The sequence below is a fragment of the Protopterus annectens genome, chromosome 1.part1 (genome assembly GCF_019279795.1).
Source record: "Protopterus annectens isolate FY-2018-M chromosome 1.part1, PAN1.0, whole genome shotgun sequence".
Classification (NCBI taxonomy): Eukaryota; Metazoa; Chordata; order Ceratodontiformes; family Protopteridae; genus Protopterus; species Protopterus annectens.
Genome location: NC_056726.1, coordinates 1365154983 through 1365175347, shown reverse-complemented (window position 1 = coordinate 1365175347; position 20365 = coordinate 1365154983).

The following is a 20365-nucleotide window of genomic DNA, read 5'->3' as shown; positions in this document are numbered from 1 at the left end:
TGCCTACGCAGTACATCAGAGCTGTGGGCAAAAGCACTGTTCGCTATGTTAAATGGGTTTAACATAGCGAGACAGCTTTAAAATAAGCGATGGAGATCTCAGTTGCTGATAATAGAACTGTCTCGCTATGTTAAACCCATTTAACATAAAACAATAAAGCAACGGAGATCTTGCGATCTCCGTTGCTTTAAAACTGTCGCTATGTTAAATGGGTTTAACATAGCGAGACAGCTTTAAAATAAGCAACGGATATCTCCGTTGCTTATTTTAAAGCTGTCTCGCTATGTTAAACCCATTTAATATAGCGAGACAGCTTTAAAAAAGATCTCCGTTGCTTTTTACACACTATGTTGCTATGTTAAAGGAGTTTAACATAGCGAGACAGCTTTAAAAAAAGCAATGGAGATCTCCGTTGCTTTTTTTAAACCTGTGTTGCTATGTTAAACTCTTTTAACATAGCGAGACAGTGTTTTATACTAACGGAAAAAGTCCGGGCGACGGACCTTTTCCGTTAGTATATTGAGGGATTTACAACGGGCATGCTGGTTGGGCTGGCCAATCAGCGTGCACGTTTTAGGGGAGGAATTGTATAATTCTGGGTTTTGGAGTATTTTGATATTTTCTGTGGACATTATCACTGATGCTGGGACTGTTTCTTTTATATATATATATATATATATATATATATATATATATATATATATATATATATATATATACACATGTGTATAACAGGGATGTCATCTTAACTCTTGCTGTGTGTGTACATTAGATATGTCTGGAGAGTCTATAACAGTCTCATTTTACATATATATGTATATATATATATATATATATATATATATAGATAGATAGATATATATATATATTTCTTGTTAACATATATATATGTGCCACATACTAACAGCTAGGGTAATCATGTGCAAAGGGGGGTAGGGGGACATACATAGCTATCTGCATGCACAGACATATTTAAACATAACTGTTCTTTCAGCAGAAGAGGCAAGAGACATGGTCGCAAGTTAGCTAAGTGTAGGAGCACACCCACTCTGACTGTCAGCACTTACTAGATAACTCCAGGCCAGACCTACCTCTACTCCAGTCTAGGGTTTTGTGTGCTGCAGACCATTGGCTGCTGCACATGTTACCACACTCCAGCACCTCCCTGAAATTTTGTCCAAGGCATTCCCTGGCTGTTTGGTGAACGTAATATGTATCTCATACATATCAAGAGTACAGATTTGCAGAGAATGTCCTGATATCTGCCTCTTATCTGTGGTCCGTATTACATGACATTGTGGTTTTCTGGCACATTAGTGGCAAATCATGAAAGAGTGACTTTAGGAAATCATGACAGACATTTGAGATTCAGACTGCAGACACTTAAGGAGATTCATGGTAATACATAACCTGTTATTCTATCAATTCTTTAAGTTTGTAAGTGCAATATTTAACAATTGCCTCTATTTTTAGGCCTTTGTCTCACTTATATTCATGGCTTTGGCCAGACTTGTTGCTGCAAGAGGTTAAGAATTTTGATGCGACTATGGTACATGCTGTAACAGCACATACAGGGTGACCATTTGCTTACCTCCCATTTACATGTTTTTGCAGAATGTCCAACCTATTGCCCCATATGTCTGCTCTGTTCCACAAACAGTTGTGGTTTTCTGATACTATACTGTGAAATGCAGGCAATGAAGTGTTGTAGCTACTGAGACATTTAAGTGATGGCCTTTACATCATGCAGCTAATCTGACCTGATGCAACCTGCTGTTATACTAGTCACAATCTAGGTTACTCAGATCATGTATAATGTCTGTCTGTAGGTTCGGCCCTCTGTCCCACCACTTTCTTTGGCATTGTCCAGCTGTCTTGCAGTAACAGATTGTGGGATTATGACAGTCTGTAGGAATCCTACCATACGAGTAACTCACATGCAAAAGTTGTAGATGCTGCCAGCTTCGAATCAGCAACACCATCACCCATACTAATGTCCTTAGCCGAGTGAGTCTCACCAGCTGCCAGAGAGAGAGTTTTAATTCCTTAGACTATCAAGAGTATACAGACATACACTGACCCCTGCATTTTGTGGGTAAAATATGTGGCCAGGTTGTAGGTCACAGCCATAGAAATGTGTGGTTTTCTGATATATCCCTGCCAACATACTGTGTTACTGCAGTTGTATGGGAACACAGATGTGTTAGTGGTAGGGGAATCTGCCATTGACAGTTGTGCATTTGTCCTATGACCCCACTGTTTGATATTTCTCTTGCATAATTCAATGGGTTTTCAGCCATGTGGCCTAATGGTTATTATGGGGCACTCAGTATTGAACAAAGCACCTGCTGTCCCAAGTTGCTCTTAGATCTGTACAAGTTGCCCAGTAGCTCACTCTTTTCCCTTGCATACATACAACAGGTCCATACATATGCTACCATAGTCTAGCACCCCGTACATTTGTTGTATAGTACAGTGACTAACCTTGTGAATGCAGCAGTTGCAAGACCTGTGTTTCAGGGCTGACTCTGTCTGATCCATGCAATACATAGCCAATACATGGTTAGGTACAGGTTGTGTGGTGTGGCTGGCATTCCTTTTACTATGTATGTGAGTCAGAGTAAGGTGTCAGTCCCTAGGACCTAGGTTGTCAGTGCATGTGCTGTGCTTTGCCTCTTGGCCAAGGCCAGGGCATACTGAGCATGCCTATGTCTGCCTACAGGGACAGCATCAGGGGGTTCCTCCTCCTAGTCCCCCTGTTGGTGTGGCTGTGAGGACCTAGGCATGGGTGGGGGGTTGTGTGTCCCTTCCCTGTGAAGATTCTGCTGCACCTGTTTCCACAGGATCATATTGTGTAGCATGGCACATACTGTAAGCATCTATGCACATGTGGCTGGAGAGTACTGCAAGGCACCAACAGATATATCAAGGCAGCAAAACCGTGACTTGAGCAGTCCAAATACGTGCACTGTGATGTACCTAGTTTGTGCATGTGCCTCATTATGGCATTCTTTGGTAGGTGGGTGTGCATTTCTGATGGGTGTCATCATCCATGGTTCCAGTGCATACCCAGCATCCCCCAGTAGATGGCCATATGGGATGTTCCCCCTGGCAAACATCTGGTACAGCTGTGATGTGTGCCAGATATGGGAGTCATGATAACTGCCAGGGCTGTTAGCACATACATTCATGACAATGCCCTGGGCATTGCACATGAGCTGGCAGTTGGAGTGAAACCCCTTGTGGTTGACATAGACTCTACCTTCCTTGCTTTGATGTGGACATGAGTGCAGTCTATGACACCCAGTACCTCAGGGTAGTGTGCTACATAGTAGAAGAGACACATGCTGCTGGTCCTCTCCTCAGGGTAGTGGGGTAAATGAATGTGCTCACTGGCATGTGTTTGTATCGCATCCAGGGAATGGTGGAATACCCTGGATGCTGACTTCTGAGAGATCCCCATCATGTCCCCAGCTGGTCTTTGAAAAGTACCTCTGGCTCATATCCTAAGGGCTACACATACCTTTGTTTTCACTGAGATGGGTTCCCCTCTGTTGGATCTGGGTCTGAGTTGAGGGCAGCAGAGCTCGTTGAGTTCTTGTCTTTGTCCACCCTGTAGCACTCTACAATCTCCATCTCATGAAGCCCCTGGAAGGTTACCCTGGGCCTGAACACTCTTCTCCTTCTCAGTCTAGGCCTATTGCCAGCAGTAGCATCAGCACTGACCTCAGCATCTAGCACATACAGATGTAGCAGAGCTGCAGCAGCCAGTAACATTCTCTCGGTTAACATTCCCAAGTCTCTACTCCAATGGTGGAGAATATGGAGGGAAATGAGATTGTAAGGTGTATGTATGCTTTATAATGCTCTGCTACAGATGTAGCCTGTGTGATTGGTTAACTATGATGCCTTCTACCTGAGAAGTACATCACTGATGGGTTGGAATGGCCCAGTTTAGGTGGCACAGGGTCATCAGTAATTTATATATGATTGTCTTTCTCAGCAATTTTTTTTTCTTTTTGACAGCCTTCCTTGCTAAGCACTGCAGCATGGTGCACAAACCCATGCCGGAGGTATAAACAATGCTCAGCAGTCAATAGACACACCCCCATGGATGGGCACACTCAGCACAGCTCAAACCAGCTTAAACATGTGTCCCGGTGCTAAACACAGCTTAGCAGCACTGGACACACGCCGTCTGCTCAGCTCAGCAGCGCCACAAACAAACAGGTGCTGCTGAGCATCCAATATGCTTAAAGAAATACAGACACACCCCTTTTGATGTCAGCTACCTTTTCTGTGGACACCAGCATGGTTCTGAGGCTACAAGAATGTGATCTGTAGGCATGGATACCCATTTTTGCTATTCAGTAACCCCAGTTCATTTGCATACATATCAGTGCACACAAACAGGAAACCACACTATTCCAGACCCTGCCTCCTTAGCAACCACAGAAATCTACTATTGTACATACTCTATGCAAGCCCTATAATGCATTATTGTCACATATTTAATTTTTTCATTTTTACACTTTTAAATATTTTTTTTTGCATAACAGCATGTTTGTGCACTCCTACACCCCGCGCAAACATAATATGGGTATTAAAAATTATTTTAAAATGTGTTTCATTACTTTTAAGACACACCGAATATAGTTTTGCACATATCTGTGTCTGCTTTGCTATTTCCGACCTTCTAGGAAGGCTTTTACAGCCCCTGTTCACTTTTTAATTTCATGTACATGGAATTTTTCTGTGTACACTTCTGATACCAACATGGGATCTGCACAACTGCCTATCTGCTTGCCGAATCACTCTACACCCTCATATGCATGCAATTCACCTGCTTTTGAGGTGATTGGTATGCCACAGACACTTCTGTGTTAGCATGCTTGTGCACACCCCTCAGCTCTGTTTACTGGATCACACAACTGCTTACTTCAGTGTAAGCTCATGCCACTATGCCTACATGAAAAATTAATCCATGTAGGTTTTATCGAATTCCCCCTATAAAGTAATCTTGGTAACATGTTCATCATAACAATTGCCACTTTGGATAGAAAGTGTAGTTGAAGCTTGTTCCATCTGTTGCAATTTTGTAAGATTAACCATAAGCTTTTGATGTTGTTTCAGTAGAATGCTTTGAGGTCTTGCTGAAAAGAGATTCTTAAATATTTCAAAGATTGTCTTATTTTGATTTCAGATGGCTGGGGTATAGAAAAAGCAGGTCCATTTAATTAATGGGGAAGATTGCAGATTTGTCAAGATTTAGCTGGTAATTGGAAAATTTCAAAAATAATTCAATTGAGTTCAGAATTTTGGTATGTCAGAACTTGGTAAGGTGAACTAGAGATTGAAATCATCTGCAAAAGCTGAGAGAACAATCTTAGTATTAAAAGGTACTAGGACATAATGAAAGGTTTTCTGAGCAATAAGTAGTAGTAAATGTACAATATATAGGTTGAAAAGGTAAGGGGATAGAGGGCATCCTTGTCTCATTCCTTTCCTAATATTAATCCAAGCAGAGATAATTTTGTTTATGTACAGTGTGGTATAAGCATTGGTATAAAGTTTTTAATCATTCTAACTAAGATAGCAGGTAGCCCAAAGTGAGGTAGGACTGAGAACAGGAAGTCTAGGTTGAGTCTGTCAAAAGCTTTAGAGGCATCTACTACAATAGCAAATATGGGATTGTGGTTTTGGTAAGAAAGTTTTGTCATTTCATCTAATGTGAGTGTGTTGTCATAGGTTTGTCTGAAGTGAATAAAACCTGATTGTCCAGGTGATACAATGTTTGAGAGAATGGGGTTTTAGTCTGTTAGCCAGTATTGTGGTAAATATTTTAATGTCTACATTAATTAATGAAATGGGTCTTTAACTCTCAGAGTCTTTGGGATCAGTGTTTTCTTTAAGAATAAGAATAGTTTTAGAGGAATTGAAGTGAATATCCATTATGGAATTGTCATTTATATAGTTAAATAGGTATACTTACACTTTAGCTAGTTTCTGGCAAAGGTTTTTGTAAAATTCACCAGTAAAACAATCTGGCCCTGGAGCCTTATTAAATTTAAGGTTACTAATTATGGATATTATCTCTTGCTGGTTAGTAGGAGATGAAAGGTATTTTTCCTGTGTCTGGTCAAATTTTGGAAAGTTTAAGTGGTTAAGAAATTGGTTTGTCATCCTTTTCTGTTGCTAATGGTGTCTGCTTACCATATGTGTGCGAGTAAAGCTTTTCAAAAAGTTTAACATTCTCAGTGTTAGATAAGTATGCCCTGCTCTGATATATTATCTTGGATATGGTGAAGTAGATTTCTTTTGGCTAATCAGTCTCGCCAGGAGTTTAGATGGGATCTGCGACCATTACGCATAATTGGCTAAAATCCTAGTTTCATGGAAAGTCAGTTGTCTTGCATTAAGCAAATATAATTCTTTTTGGAGTAGCTTTAGTTGATTTTAAGAATCTTGGTTAAAGTTTTTTTGCAATTCTATTTCTAATTTGACAATCCTTTTTAATTAAGTTTACTTTGGCTTTGTATAAATCTTTATAATGAGTTGCTCTATTAATAAAAAAACCCTCATAACTGGACTTTGGTAGAGGCCCATTCAATGTCAAAGGGAAGTTGAGAAGTGGATGTTTCCTTTAGGAGATTTTCCAGCTTTACATTGATCTTTTCTATAATATCCTCTTTCCTTAAAAGGTTAGGATTCAAAGTCCAGTTATAACCCCTATGCCAAGTATTGGATTTGTAAGTCAAGTTAAAAATAAGTGTGATTTTTGAGTAGTCGGAAGAAAATCTGGGTTCAGTTGAGAAGTTAATGTCACAATTTAAAAAAAAGTCAGAAATTAGAGAAAAAATAATTCTAGCTCATGCTTTATGACAGTGTGAGTAAAATGTGAATTTATCTTTGGGTAGTGTTTTATTTTGGAAATGATATGGGTCAAAAAGGTCAAAGTAAATTTTTTAACTCTGAGATTGCAGTAGTGGCATGAGTATTATATGGCTTATTTGAATTTGCTTTATCTATAAGGGGGGTCTTGATAAGTATTCCAATCCCCTCCTAGAATTAATTAGTGGTTTTGGAAGCGAGCTAGTATCTTATACAGCGACATAAAGAAATCTTGTTGTTTAGAGCAGGGGGCCTAAAAATGTAATAGTAAGATAGGTCCATTAACATAAGTACACATAAAAGTTATATAACACCATCTTCCTTCTACGTCTGTGTCGTAATCTAAAATATTATGTTGAAAGGATTTTTTTAATAATTATAGCTATCTCCACACTATTTGATTCTTTACCAAATGTAGTCATTGATCTGATCCAGTTTTTCCCCATATCCTGTGACTAATGATCAGTGAGCATATGTGTTTATTGCACTAAATGATTTTTGCTTTTGATTTAAATATAAGGTGATAAAAGAGTTTCCTTTTTTAACCATCTGCATCCCCTTTACATTCTATGAGTCAATAACCAACATCATGTAGTATTATACAGAAGAGTAAGCAGGTAAAATTAACCTGAGTTAACTTAAGATTTATTAAGAACAAAATTAAGGCCTATAAATCAGTGGGATGGTAAGCAGCATTTAACTTTTCTTGCCCCTAACCCATGCATAGTCACTAGTCTCGCAGGGCCTGCAGAGAAGAGAAATGTATAAACAGGAGACATACAAGAGGGGACAGTAGAGTAGTTTAAAGGCAGTTTAGCTTCAGTGTGAGTTTCTATTAGATTATTTTTCACCAGAATAAAAAGATACACTAAGTAGAGAAAACATAGCGTAACTTACCTAACCAACTAACTACTCTACACTTAGCTCCTTCCAATTAAGTATTATTCAATGCGTATAGAGCTTAGAAAGCAAAAGAAGAGGGAGAGAATAAGAAAACCAGAAGGGGTTGTAAAGTGATTTTTAACTAGAGATATCAAGCTACTACATCATCAATGTATTCCTACAGTAACAAAACTCTAAACAATTTTCCAACCTTCTTGCTGGTTACAAGCATTAAACTAGCAACAGTAAACACGGATAATCTCAGCAATCTGTCTAATATGTTTATAAAAGAACATTTTGTTTTTTTTAAAGTCATGAAGTTGACAATAACACCTGAAAGGGTGACTTTACATCATTAAATGAGGCACATTACATGCACACCGATTTTAGATTAACATAATTTTGAGCAAATAATAATTCTGGAATCCTTCGGAATTTTATCTTAAAAGTAGAAGTGATAGGTGTGACAGATATAATGGGAAGACCATCATGTTCAACAACATTTTCTGTTCAACTCAAAGAAAAAAAATAATATACATCCTTCTTTGAACTCATTCTTGTCCCTTGTTACTTTCCGTTTTCGTAGGGATTGATCGTTACTCAGTAGTATAGTATCAATGCTGTTATCATAAAGCTTTGTATGTTCTGTAAATTGATATGCTTCTGAGACCTCTGTTTGTAAACTATTAATTTCAATAAGCACACCTTAATTGAGAAAGTAAAACCTTGTCAATAACAAAAATAATCGTGGATTTAGAGCTATTATTAATTTGAGCCTGCCACAGGAGATGTTTCATAGTTTAAGACTGTCTAATTAATAATAAAGCTTTTCATGTTACATATAAGAGCGGAGTTAGTTCCATCACATTTCCAAATTACCTTGCCGGGTCCTTGATGAAACTTTAATTTCTTTTTTGGGCAGCAGCCCTTCTTCAGTGGAGGCCCAAGGAGAAAAGCTCCAATAGTTACATTACACAAATTGTTTTAAAAAGACAGAGTAACAAAATGACAGACTAATAATAGAAGAAAATAATTAGATAAAACAATAGATGTTAACATAGAGTAATAATGTAATAACAATTATCACAGACAAAATATGCAAGAAGGTTAATTTCTTTTTGTTTTACTTCCTCCTCAGGAATCGGCATTCATTAATACAGGTTTAGTAGCTATATGGCTATGATTGTAGGAGATGTAGTCCTGTTGCTTTAAGCAGTTGATTTATTATTAAACCAGGAAGAAATTTCAGGGAAGAGGAAGCACTGTGGGATGCTAGATCTGGCACAGCTGTACAGAGTTTAAGCATTGGGCAGAACCCCCCCCCCCCCCCACCCACAGTGCCCAAGTGTGACCCAGTCTGTCCAGGTATCATGTTGCCACAGACAAAACACATAAGTTGTCATCAGTAAGCAGCCACAGTTACAGATATCTCTTTAAAAGCAGTATATTTAATTTCTTTTATTGAAAAGATAAGATATTTGGGTATCTCATTTGAAATTTTATTTTCTCTTGAATCAAGAATGCAAAAACCTAAGATATGCTTTGTCTTGCTTGTTTTATTTGACTTGGAAGGTCCTGAGAAAAGGAAATTTTGCAACTGTTCCATATAAAAGGATTCTTTTTTTTAACCTGCTGATAGAATTTTTAAAACATCTTGGTAGTTTAGGATTTTGACATAAACTTGCCGCGGTCTGTCTATATTCTGAGCAACTTGGATAGCTCGATGTGTTCTTTCAACTGTTATTTTTTGGCTTTGTTCAGATCATGAAAGAGGGCATCCAGAATTTGTTCAATTGTTACCATAAGGCTAGGGTATGTGGGATATTCAGGAATCCTATGAATGATAATATTATTTTGCCTTGCTCATGCCTCCAGGTGAATTCATTTTGATTGTAGGTCTTGGATACTTTTGGTGTTATTTACCGACTCCTTCTGAAGTTGGTCTATTTTAGTTTCATTAGCAAATACTTTTCCCTTCTTCTCTTCTATTCTGGTTTGGATTTGGATATGATTCAATAAATCATCAAAGGACTGAAATTAAGCAGCTAGATCTCACAAAGCTTGCTGAATAGGTTGTAGAACCAACTTCAAATATTCAAGGTTTGCTGGTTGATCTGATTTTGCCTTAGCAGCCGTTTTAGATGTATCTTGTTCTAGGTCTTTTTGTGTTATTTATTTATTTATTTACATTTGTTAACCAGGAGTGACCGACTGGATGTAGGCCCATTTTCAGCGGAGGCCCAGGGAGAAAAGCTCCACAGTTAAAATATACAGACAGTAGTTACATTGGATTTACATAGCAATTAACAATTTGATCAACATAGCAACATAGCAATTAACAGTTACAAACATAGTTACAGATGAAGAACATAGTACAACAGTAGACAACTAGAATCTTTATCATCTGCGAAGTACATAACAGACATTAACAATTGTTACAACAAGAAGTTCCTGCTGTATAAAAAGTAGTTAGGCTTATGAGCATCCGAGCTTGCTATAATCAAGGTAGTTAGTGGGGTGGAAAGAAAGGTAGTGGGTGGATGAGGTGGGTGATATTAGAGGGGGAGTTGCAAGGGCACAGCCATCATGTTTTTAAGTGTGCTTTTAGTACAGTTTTGAAGTGGGTGCATGATGGTACTGAGGTAATTGTGGGTGGGAGGGACTTCCATAATTTGGCTATGGCACAAGAGATTAGTGCTTCTCCAGCAGAGTTATTGGCTTTAGTGACCTGTAAATGATTTTTGTTGCTGGATCTTAGTGGTCTGGTGGTGCGATAGGGTTGGAGTAGATTCTGAATGGATGAGACTTTTAGTGGATGGTTTACTAGTTTGTGGGCGAGTGTGAGTTGATACCATTGAAGGAGGTGAGGGAGTTCAAGCCAGCCTAGTTCAGCAAGTGAGTGACAGTGATGACTATTACTTTCTTTTTCTGGAGAGGCCACTGAGAATTTTGTTTTGGCAGTCTGGCTATCCATACCTCCATCTTTGTTTGACATTTTTGGCCCTTTCTTTATTAAGGTGTCACTTTATTTTCAAGTGAATAGTAGTTGATGTATATCACCTCATGGCTGTGGCCAGGCAGTCAGGGTCCATTCATTCCAGTCAAATCTAACTCTATTTAAGGTATAAAACAGTTTTTTTAATAAAGATACAGCAATGTATCAGAGTTATATGTAGTTTGGGAGATATATTAACATTAATTAACTGAGCTCCATACTGTTCTGCATAGGTTTTTGCTGGAATTTGGTCGGATCCAAGTCAAGGAGTAGTACTATCTACAGGATAGCAGCTATCTTTAACTCCTCTAAACATGTAATGTTTAAAAATAGAAGCCTGAAAATAGTGGAATATACATCTCAGTCTATAATATATGGAAAATATTCAACATACCGCTCTCCATCTGCTGTTCTACAAGCCTGTGCATCTGCTTGATGTTCTGACTGCTGTCCGTATTATCTGAAATAAAAAAAAAAAATTAAAAAATATTCCTCGAATAACAAAGATAAACATTTCACAACACACTTTGTAGACTGTTATTCTAAAGAACATTAGTTAAGCAAAATGCTCAGATGACATTGTAACATTCCAGTGTTAGCATCATTGAGCACAAATTGGAAAACATGAGATTCAAACGACATCCACACTCTAACTTTGAGACCTATCTACCTGCCTAACATATCTTAACTGTAAAATTGTGTTTTCGAGGCAGCGAAAAGAGTTACTGTTATGATATCATCCTGATGGGGGATGGTATACTAAGAATGATCTTGGTTTAGGACTGCAAACTATGAAAATGTGCTGCTCATGTAGCTATACTGTTTTTAAATTACATTCATGTCAGCACTGTGTTATGTAACATCCAGCTTCTGTGAACAAAACCATACCTGTTGCTGTACTTTATGGACACAGAAAGGTATTTGTGAGGAACATTAGTCCTTGATAAACTGCACATCACTAGTTAAATACATGCATCTTCCCTGCCCTTCATTGCAACTGTTAGTGTGGCCATCATAGTCCCTCAGAGGTTGATTCTTTTCTCCTATTGACTTCAGTATTTCAAGACCAAACAGTCCTTCATAGCATTTTAAAAAGTATACAATATGAACATTAAAATTGCTCAGCCATATAACATGATTTATCAAGATGTACTGCCCCCACTGTTAAATGTCTGATGTTAACAGAATGTTATGGATTACAGATATATCAGTAGGAATTCGAAGAATGAGTTATTCGCAACAATGCTCCAAATATATGTTAGTATCAGTAAGTGTAAAATGGTCTGTTAGATGAATGCTATGGGTATATAAAATCAGTATAAAAGTTTAAGATAAATGTGTCCTCTTTCAAGACTTCAACACACAACACACAAAATGTAGACATGCTAGCCTGCCTTCTTACAAGCTGAGATAACACTCAATGCATGCTCCTCATAAACAAGCAGGTAATACTTTTCAAACACTGCAGTTCAGCAACTGATATGATTAGGCCATCATGGGTTATGGCATTAATTGTAGAAAGACTAGGTCAGTGAGTCACTATCAAGCACAAAATAAAATTTAATATAAACTATTGCAGAATGGATTAAAAAATGATATGGATGAAGTTAACAAAGGTAGCAGGTTTCCCTAAGTGGTTTGAAACCCACAACATGCCAAAATGTACACATGCTGGCCAATTGCTTTACAGGCCAAGCTAACATTCAACTAGGCTGTTATTGTTGACAACAGATATTGCAGGTGTTTCTTAGAAATCCTGGGATGAACAGCAGAATATGGTAAATGTACATAATTTTAAATCTCTTATAGTGAAAACATAACAGCTGTCAACACGTACATTACAAAATATGTTTAACCAATGGTATGGTCATTAATTTTTGTATTAAATAAACTTGTCCGTGTACTTGTGTAGGAAGAATGAAGTAACTAAGTTATATACATGTCGTAATGGTCCAATAGGTGATGCAGTGAGAATATAATGGAAAAGTATGAAATGCGTAGTCATCTGTGGTCTGGGTGCTATAGGTGCCAGCAATGAACGAGGACAATGTCTATGAGAAATTATGTAGTTAGATGTTGTAAACCAAATGTACATCTTCAAATGATATATTTAAGGTTATTATTCAATAAAATAACAACATGGGTATCAAACCCATAGTCAAGAGATCAGTATATATGAAGTTCACTGAATTATGCCCATGAGCTAATTATCACAGTAGCTAAAACATGGTTATAAAAAATGTATATGATATAAATGGGTCAAATAAATATCTGTAAAATCTCTAGGAATACTAAGGAAAACATTGGATATTGTTACTTACTATAGGAATCTATGGGCTGTCTCTGCACCTTGTTGACCCTCCTTTGAAGCTTGGTTGAGTCCCTGCGATATAGGTCACCATAGCAGTGATGATCCTGCACTCCAGTGTAGTAGATCCCTATCTTCTGTCAATGCTCTCTCGTGATCGAGTTTTACACATAGACGATATCAAAGTTCCTGGGCCTGGCTCTCATCCTTTGCTCCAATCCAGCATATATGGTCAACATCTGTGTCATCTCTTTGTTGGTCCAATTGGGTGCATGGACACATTGCAGCCTCTTCAACATTACCATCAGGATTTTCAATTAGTAGATATCTGGCAAACAGAAAAACACAGATACCATTCAGTTCACAGTTAGCAATGGTCTGATCATTAAAGGTATCAAAATCAATATTTGAAAGTGACACTGATGTCGTGTTCTAAAACTATTGGAAGATAATGGGAACATGTCAGAAATGATATCATTTATCGATACATATTGGGTGTTTACATGGTACACCTGGGTCTTTTGGTGCATAATGGCAATTTACGGGGATGTGCATGAATGGGATTCAAAGTACTTGAATTAATCTCATTAATTATGTGTGATGTAAATGGTTCTTAAAGCTGTGTCCACACAAGGTGCACTTTGAATTTGTGAGCCTGAGTGAGAGATATATTGACAAGTGGTGTAATTTCTGTAGTGGTAATTAGTACATCATTTAAAGTTAATAATTTCAAAAGGTATATGTTTAAAGTCATATTTAATCAAAATTTTAATTTTTAGCAGAAGTTGTTAAAAGCTCCTGGAGTCATGTTTTCTGGAAATGTATGCATATAGGTGTTGTTCTTCTAAATATTTTTGTTCAGTCCCATATGCAGTTGTATAGTCAGAGTTCCAGTGTAAATGATACCAGTGTTTGGAGGAGAATTTATGGATTATATGTAATTCATACTGGTAATTCCTTGCACTCTGCGGTCTAAATACAGAAACCTATGGATTACTACAATATCCATATCTAGTATGCAATGTTGATATTATGTATATCCTTAAATCATCTTTCCACACCATACCACTTCACAAAGTAAGTAACTCCAAAAATCCATCTAACTGTAGACCCATTGGCCTTCTCTGTCCACTTTCCAAAATCCTTGAAAAATGTATTCATAACCAGCTTCTTAAGTATCTAATAGATGGAAACCTTCTGACTCCTTCTCAACGCGGCTTCAAGCCTAATTATAGCACTTCCATTGTCCTCCTATCCTTCACTCACAGTGTTGCTGAAGCCAGGGACAAAAATCTTCTTGCATCCTGCCTCTTCCCCAACCTCGCTAAAGCTTTCTATACTGTCTCTCATTCCAAGCTACTTGCCAAACTAACTGATCTTAACCTTTCTCCTCTACTATTCACTGGGTCTGGAGCTATCTCTCAAACAGGCTCCAATTTGTCAGATGGCAATCCACCTGTTCCCCTTTCCTACCTATCCAGACTGGCATCCCTCTAGGCCCAATCCTTGGTCTTCTCCTTTTCAACATCTTCACTAATAATCTACAGTCGTCCTGCACCACTTCCTCCCATATATAATATGCTGATGATTCTACACTTATCACTTTCTCAGACAACATCTCTAATCTTCTTTCTATCATTCAAAACACTTTCTCATCTGTGGAAAAATGGCGAACAAAACACCAACTTATACTTAACCCCAAAAAGCCCAAGGTCCTACTATTCCTTCCCAAATTCCTCTCTCGCCATAAATCTTCCTTTACCATTTCTTCTCTCAATAACACCATTATCAAAGCAGATCCACACACCAAACTACTTGATACTATAATGGGTGACCAGCTAATATTCAACATCCATATACAGCACTGTATTAAACAAAACTAAACAGAAATTGGGTCTTCTCTATAAAAATAAAAAATTCCTAGCTCCCAACTCCAAACCCATTCTAGCTCAAACCTTCCATGCCTTCTCTATGCATATCCTATCCTTACCCATCTTCAGTCATCTCTACTAACCAAAGTCTAACAAACCTATAACAATATCACCAGATTTGCCTGTAACTACCCTTACAAACCACTTCATTGCCTTGCTCTGAAACAATTTGGCTTGAATTCCCCCACCTCATGCTTCTTTCCCAGCTGTATCTCACACATTCCCTAATAAATAAACTTTTAGCCTATCCCTCTCTTTTGTCTATAGCATCCCCTTATATCCTAGCCCATTCACTTTGTAGCTCTGACCAAAATCTTCTAGATATCTATAAACCAAACAAAAATATTGACAAACTCCTCTACAAAAATTCAGTGTCCCAAGCTTGGAATAGCCTTCCTCCCAACATCCATAACATTAATAGTACCTTCTGCTTCAAAACTAAAGTCAAAAGCTACTTCCTGAACTCAAGATCCTGCCCTTGCCATGAGCCTCCTTAATTCCCATTACCACTCCAATTTACTTATGTCTGTCTTCTACTTTTCAGAATATGTTGATCATATTCTCTCAATTCTAGCATGCAATCTGTAGAAAATTTCTGTATTATTATTATTATGTTACCATGTAAAGGCTATGCTTATACTGTCTCTGCTTCCTCACGTTGTACATTTTATTTTTATAAGTTGTAGCCTTTATTTTCATTAGTTTCCCATGTTTTTGTACTTTTGCTTTCAACCATGTTCTTCTTCACTGGATGTATATTTTATGTATTCTGTTATTTCTATATTTTTTATTTTTTTTCTACATTGCATTGTTAACTTTTGTATTCTTTGATTATATATATTCTAGTATGTAACTCATTTAATTTTGTATGTTGGAGTTTCTCTCCTCAGGTCTCCACTGAAAATGGGCCATATGGTTCAGTTGGACTAACCCGTTTAACAAATAGCAAATAAATAAATAAATATACAGTATGTAACGTCAGAGGTTCTAATTTCAGTCGTGAACTGTACAGATATTCCAAGGTGTGTTGTTTTTGCAAATGTTGTAAGTAGCCATAGTTGATTCTTTTCACATCATGTTATTATTTCTCACAGACAGTATTATACAGATGTCTGCATTACACAGGACTGCAAAGTGTTTCTTTTTTTTCGACATATGCACAGAATCAAATGTATAAATGCACTTATCCATAATTCTTATCAGGTGCATATCAATGTTTTTGAGGGTTGACAACCCCCTCCCCCTAGTAAAATGGCATCATAATTGCCTATGCATGTGAATTCTGTCCCCTATGTTCTCAGGCTTCTCCTCTGATACCTGTGGGATGTCATCTTCAGACATCTGGGATTCTTGGGATAGTTCACCCACACCTGCAGCAGGAAAACCACCATGTTCTCAGGTAAGCATGTTGTGCCGCATGGCATACAGCGTTATACCATCTGTGCTTACTTCTCAGGTTTGTATTGCAGTGCAGCCTTGGATGTGTCCAGTTATCTGAACCTAGCTTTCAGTACACCAGACACATGCTATGTGGTGTTTCTGGTTGTTGTGTGTGCTCTATTATAGGTCTTCTATGCGGGGTTGGATGGTTCATGGAACAGGGTCATTAACCATGGCTCAAGACGATAACCACATTCACCTATTGTGGGGAGTAAAAACACTTTTGTTCAGACTAGATATTGTTGAAAGGGGGATCCTTAACTTACATCCTAGCTATGTTCCTGTACTTACCTAGAATCAGTCCCTCAGGAATTTCATCTTGCTGGAATGCAGCCCTGAGTCCACTTTCCCTCCAAATGGCGGCATTATGTACCCTTCAGGGTGTTTTGCCATGATGTTTGCTATGCTGCCATCTGCTGCACACACAAAGTGGCAGCTGATAGATGGCCAGCCCTTTCTGTTTATGTATCAGTCTGTATATGGATGCACTGTTGTCTTAATAGGTATGTGTGTGCACTCTATTCCACCAAGTATATGCGGGAAGCTTGCAATGTTTTAGAACTGGTGCATTACATTTCTCCTCTCCATTGGTGTGGATGGGAAGTGTAGGTAGTCATCCATCTTGCTGCACACTGCTGCCAGGAATTTGGCCAGAATATGACTCGTAGCCATCTGTGATACTTCCACAGCATCCCCCATGTGTCTCTGGAGTGTTTCAGATGTGAGTACATCGAGACTGAGACACACTTTATTTTCAAGGAGGATGGGGTTTCTTTGCAGGGTCTGTACACATATGTGAGGCACACATGTTACAGCCAGCCTGCACTAATTGTGTGTCTAAATGGTAACTGTTGATTACTTTTCTGGTATGAAAACTGTTTTAGTCGCATCCTTGCTCTGACTCTAGCTGGCTGTCTTCTAAGATGCACAGCCACATTCTCATTTATGGCTTGCATCACTGCTACTTGTTGCAGTATATTAACTGCAGGTTGCATTGTTATATGTTTTTTCCTGCTCTGTTTTGGATTTCTCCATAATCTGCAGTATTCACATGAATTCTTTGGGGTCGGTAATATATGCACCTAGGATTTCAGGAACAGAGTTGGCATGGCTGTTTGCTGCATTTCCGTTCCATTGTGTGCACACTATGTATTTTGGAATCACACTGGCATGCATGGAATCTCCAATTATCTTACAGTGAATACTTAAGCAGTTGGTCTGCCATTAGAGTGTCTTCTGGAATCACTTGTCCAGCAAGTGTGCTGAAGTCATCCTTCAGGGTGCTGTGCTGTCTGCAAATCTTACATAATCTGGCCCTGTGTCATCTCTAAAATAAGAAACATGAATAGCTCATTACATTTGTATAAACTCCATTGTTTAATGCTAGTTGGACTGTATCAATTTATCTCTTTAAACTACTTCTATACTACTTTTTTCTGCAGAATTTTAGTTATGAATCTTCTTCACCTGTAGGTAGTATCCACATATGAAACATTTCTGCATTTTCAAGCAAACTAATGACTGATAAAAGTATTGATATCATTAGGCACCTGTCAGTTACCCTTTACTGTGAATTAAATTAAAAAATCGTCATTAACTTGTCCAACTTTAAGTTAATCTCATAAGCCATATTGCATTTATAATTTACTATGGTAGATGACTCATTGGACAAATTATAAAAAAATCTTATTCTCTTATTAAATGTGCAAGATGTTTTGAGATTTTTTTCTGCTTAGAGTATATTTAAGAAATCTTAACCCATAATAGCAATCCATGTGCTCCTTTTTAAATAAGTATTAAATGCTCAAACAACCTGTCACAAAATAATCCTAAATTTTCTGTAGATGAGGAGAGCAACTCATTTTTCATATTCATTGTGTCTATAGTATTTAAATGTGTAATTCTGGAAGCACTGTATATATATAACTATGTAAAATCTACAACAGTAAAAAGCAACACATGCAAGCAGGCATCAGATGCAGGACTTGTATTCACTGGAACTGAAAGTTAATTTCTGAAGTGCAGAATTTAACCCCCGGATTCACAAAAGCTTGCACGGAGTGCAAGATGAGGGTAGGAGCTCATGCCGGCAATATGTCTGCTGTGCGATCCAGGAACAGCCGGCAGGGGGCGTGCACGAAAGCTGCTAAAGCTAGTCTTGCACGGACAGCGTCATGGTATGCAAATTACCTCATTTTCTGGTTAAAGCCATGCAAATGAGGTAAATTCGTGATCCAGCAAACACTAACTGTCCGTGGAAGATTAGTGTTACCTGCAGAAATGTACTCCGTTGGTAACAGAGTACATTTCTGCAAATAGCTAAACGGAGCTTTGACAGCTCCAAATAAAGGATGCATACAGTTGATGAAGCATGTCAATGGCCAAATATAAGGCCAATGGCAGTGCAAAATGTTTAAAAACATGAAAATGTAACTTTATATTTCTTGTGATATGACTTGAGGAGCTGTGATTGGTGGAGGTGATGTGAGGGTGAGCTGTGGGTGTGGCTGTGATTACTATAAATGCAGAGGTAGTGAAGGTGGGAGGAAATAGGGGGCAGGGCAGGGGAGTGGAGAGAGCCCGAGCGTTAGTGAGGGCGAACGGAGCGGGGCAGAGCCGATCAAGACAAGAGAAAAAAGTAAGTATTACTTTACACATCTAAACACTTTAAACAAATTCCTGAGGTCTAATGGCTTACCGGCAAGCAGAATGTAATTGCTGAAAAGCACTTGTGTCCTGGTGGGAGACTAGAAATTTAAAGATGGCTCCATGCTCAGCAGGATTCATATATAGATTTTGTAGTGGGGGAGGGAGATAGCACAAGGGGTGTAAACCAGGTGGAAAGCAAAGAAACCAGAGAGGCAATCAGTGCAAATCAGTGAAGGCCTCAGAGGGTATAAGTAATAATTCAAACTACTTGTAAAGTGAAGGAGAGAAGAGACAGCAAAGTTTATTAAGGTTGGGAGTGTGTCTTCACATTAACTTGCTGATTAGTAGCCAGTTTGTGCACAGATTAGAGTAGGGAGATACATTATCAATGAAGGGGAATGTATAGAGATGCAAATAAACAGGTGGGCCTCCAAGTGATACAAACTAAGGCAGAAAGCACTGAGAGGGCTGCTTGATTGTTAGTTTAGTCACAGGGATGTGAATTAAATGCATACTGTCTATTGGACAGTTAGGATTACTGTACTAGTGGGGGGGCACAAGGCTACAACAGTCAGTTTTATTAGCAAGCTGAGAACTACTAAGAAATACTGCTAATGTAATAGCTTCACTCTCATAAAACATGCAAGTAGAATGCCTGGGTGGACTGACCATGCTCTTGAGGCTCAGAATGTATATCCTTGTTTAGTTTGCAGTACTGATTCCTTCTTATATTGTATGGGTGGAGTGGTAGCCACAGACTGCAGATTTGCTTGACTGTGCTCTGAAGAGAGAGAGAAAAACAGAGAGAGGATGAAGCTAGTAGAAGGAGACAAAAACAGGTCAAAGGAAGTAATGAGGAGATAGGAGGGTGTAAAAGATACAAATCTGAGGATAGTGTGGATAAAGCAGGGGAATAGATGCTACTGCTACAGTTTGAGAGTGCTTCAACAGTAACCACATCACAGTGCCATAACTTAGTTTGGAAACAGGTTAATAAATCATGCACAATACATTTATCAGCCAATTATCATGTGCATACAACAAAAAGGAAAATGAACACAACAGCACAGCTGAAGCAGTAGCAGAGACAACTGTAGGGCTAAATCAGTAAAAACTGTTTCTAACTCCAAGACTAGGTCAATTAGATGTACATTACAGTTATAACAGCACTTTTAGTAGCATAGAGACAACATAGCTACAGTGGTAGTGTCAGTAAAAACACAATTCCTGAATGACAGAATCAACCAGTTAAATAAACAAATAAGCAGA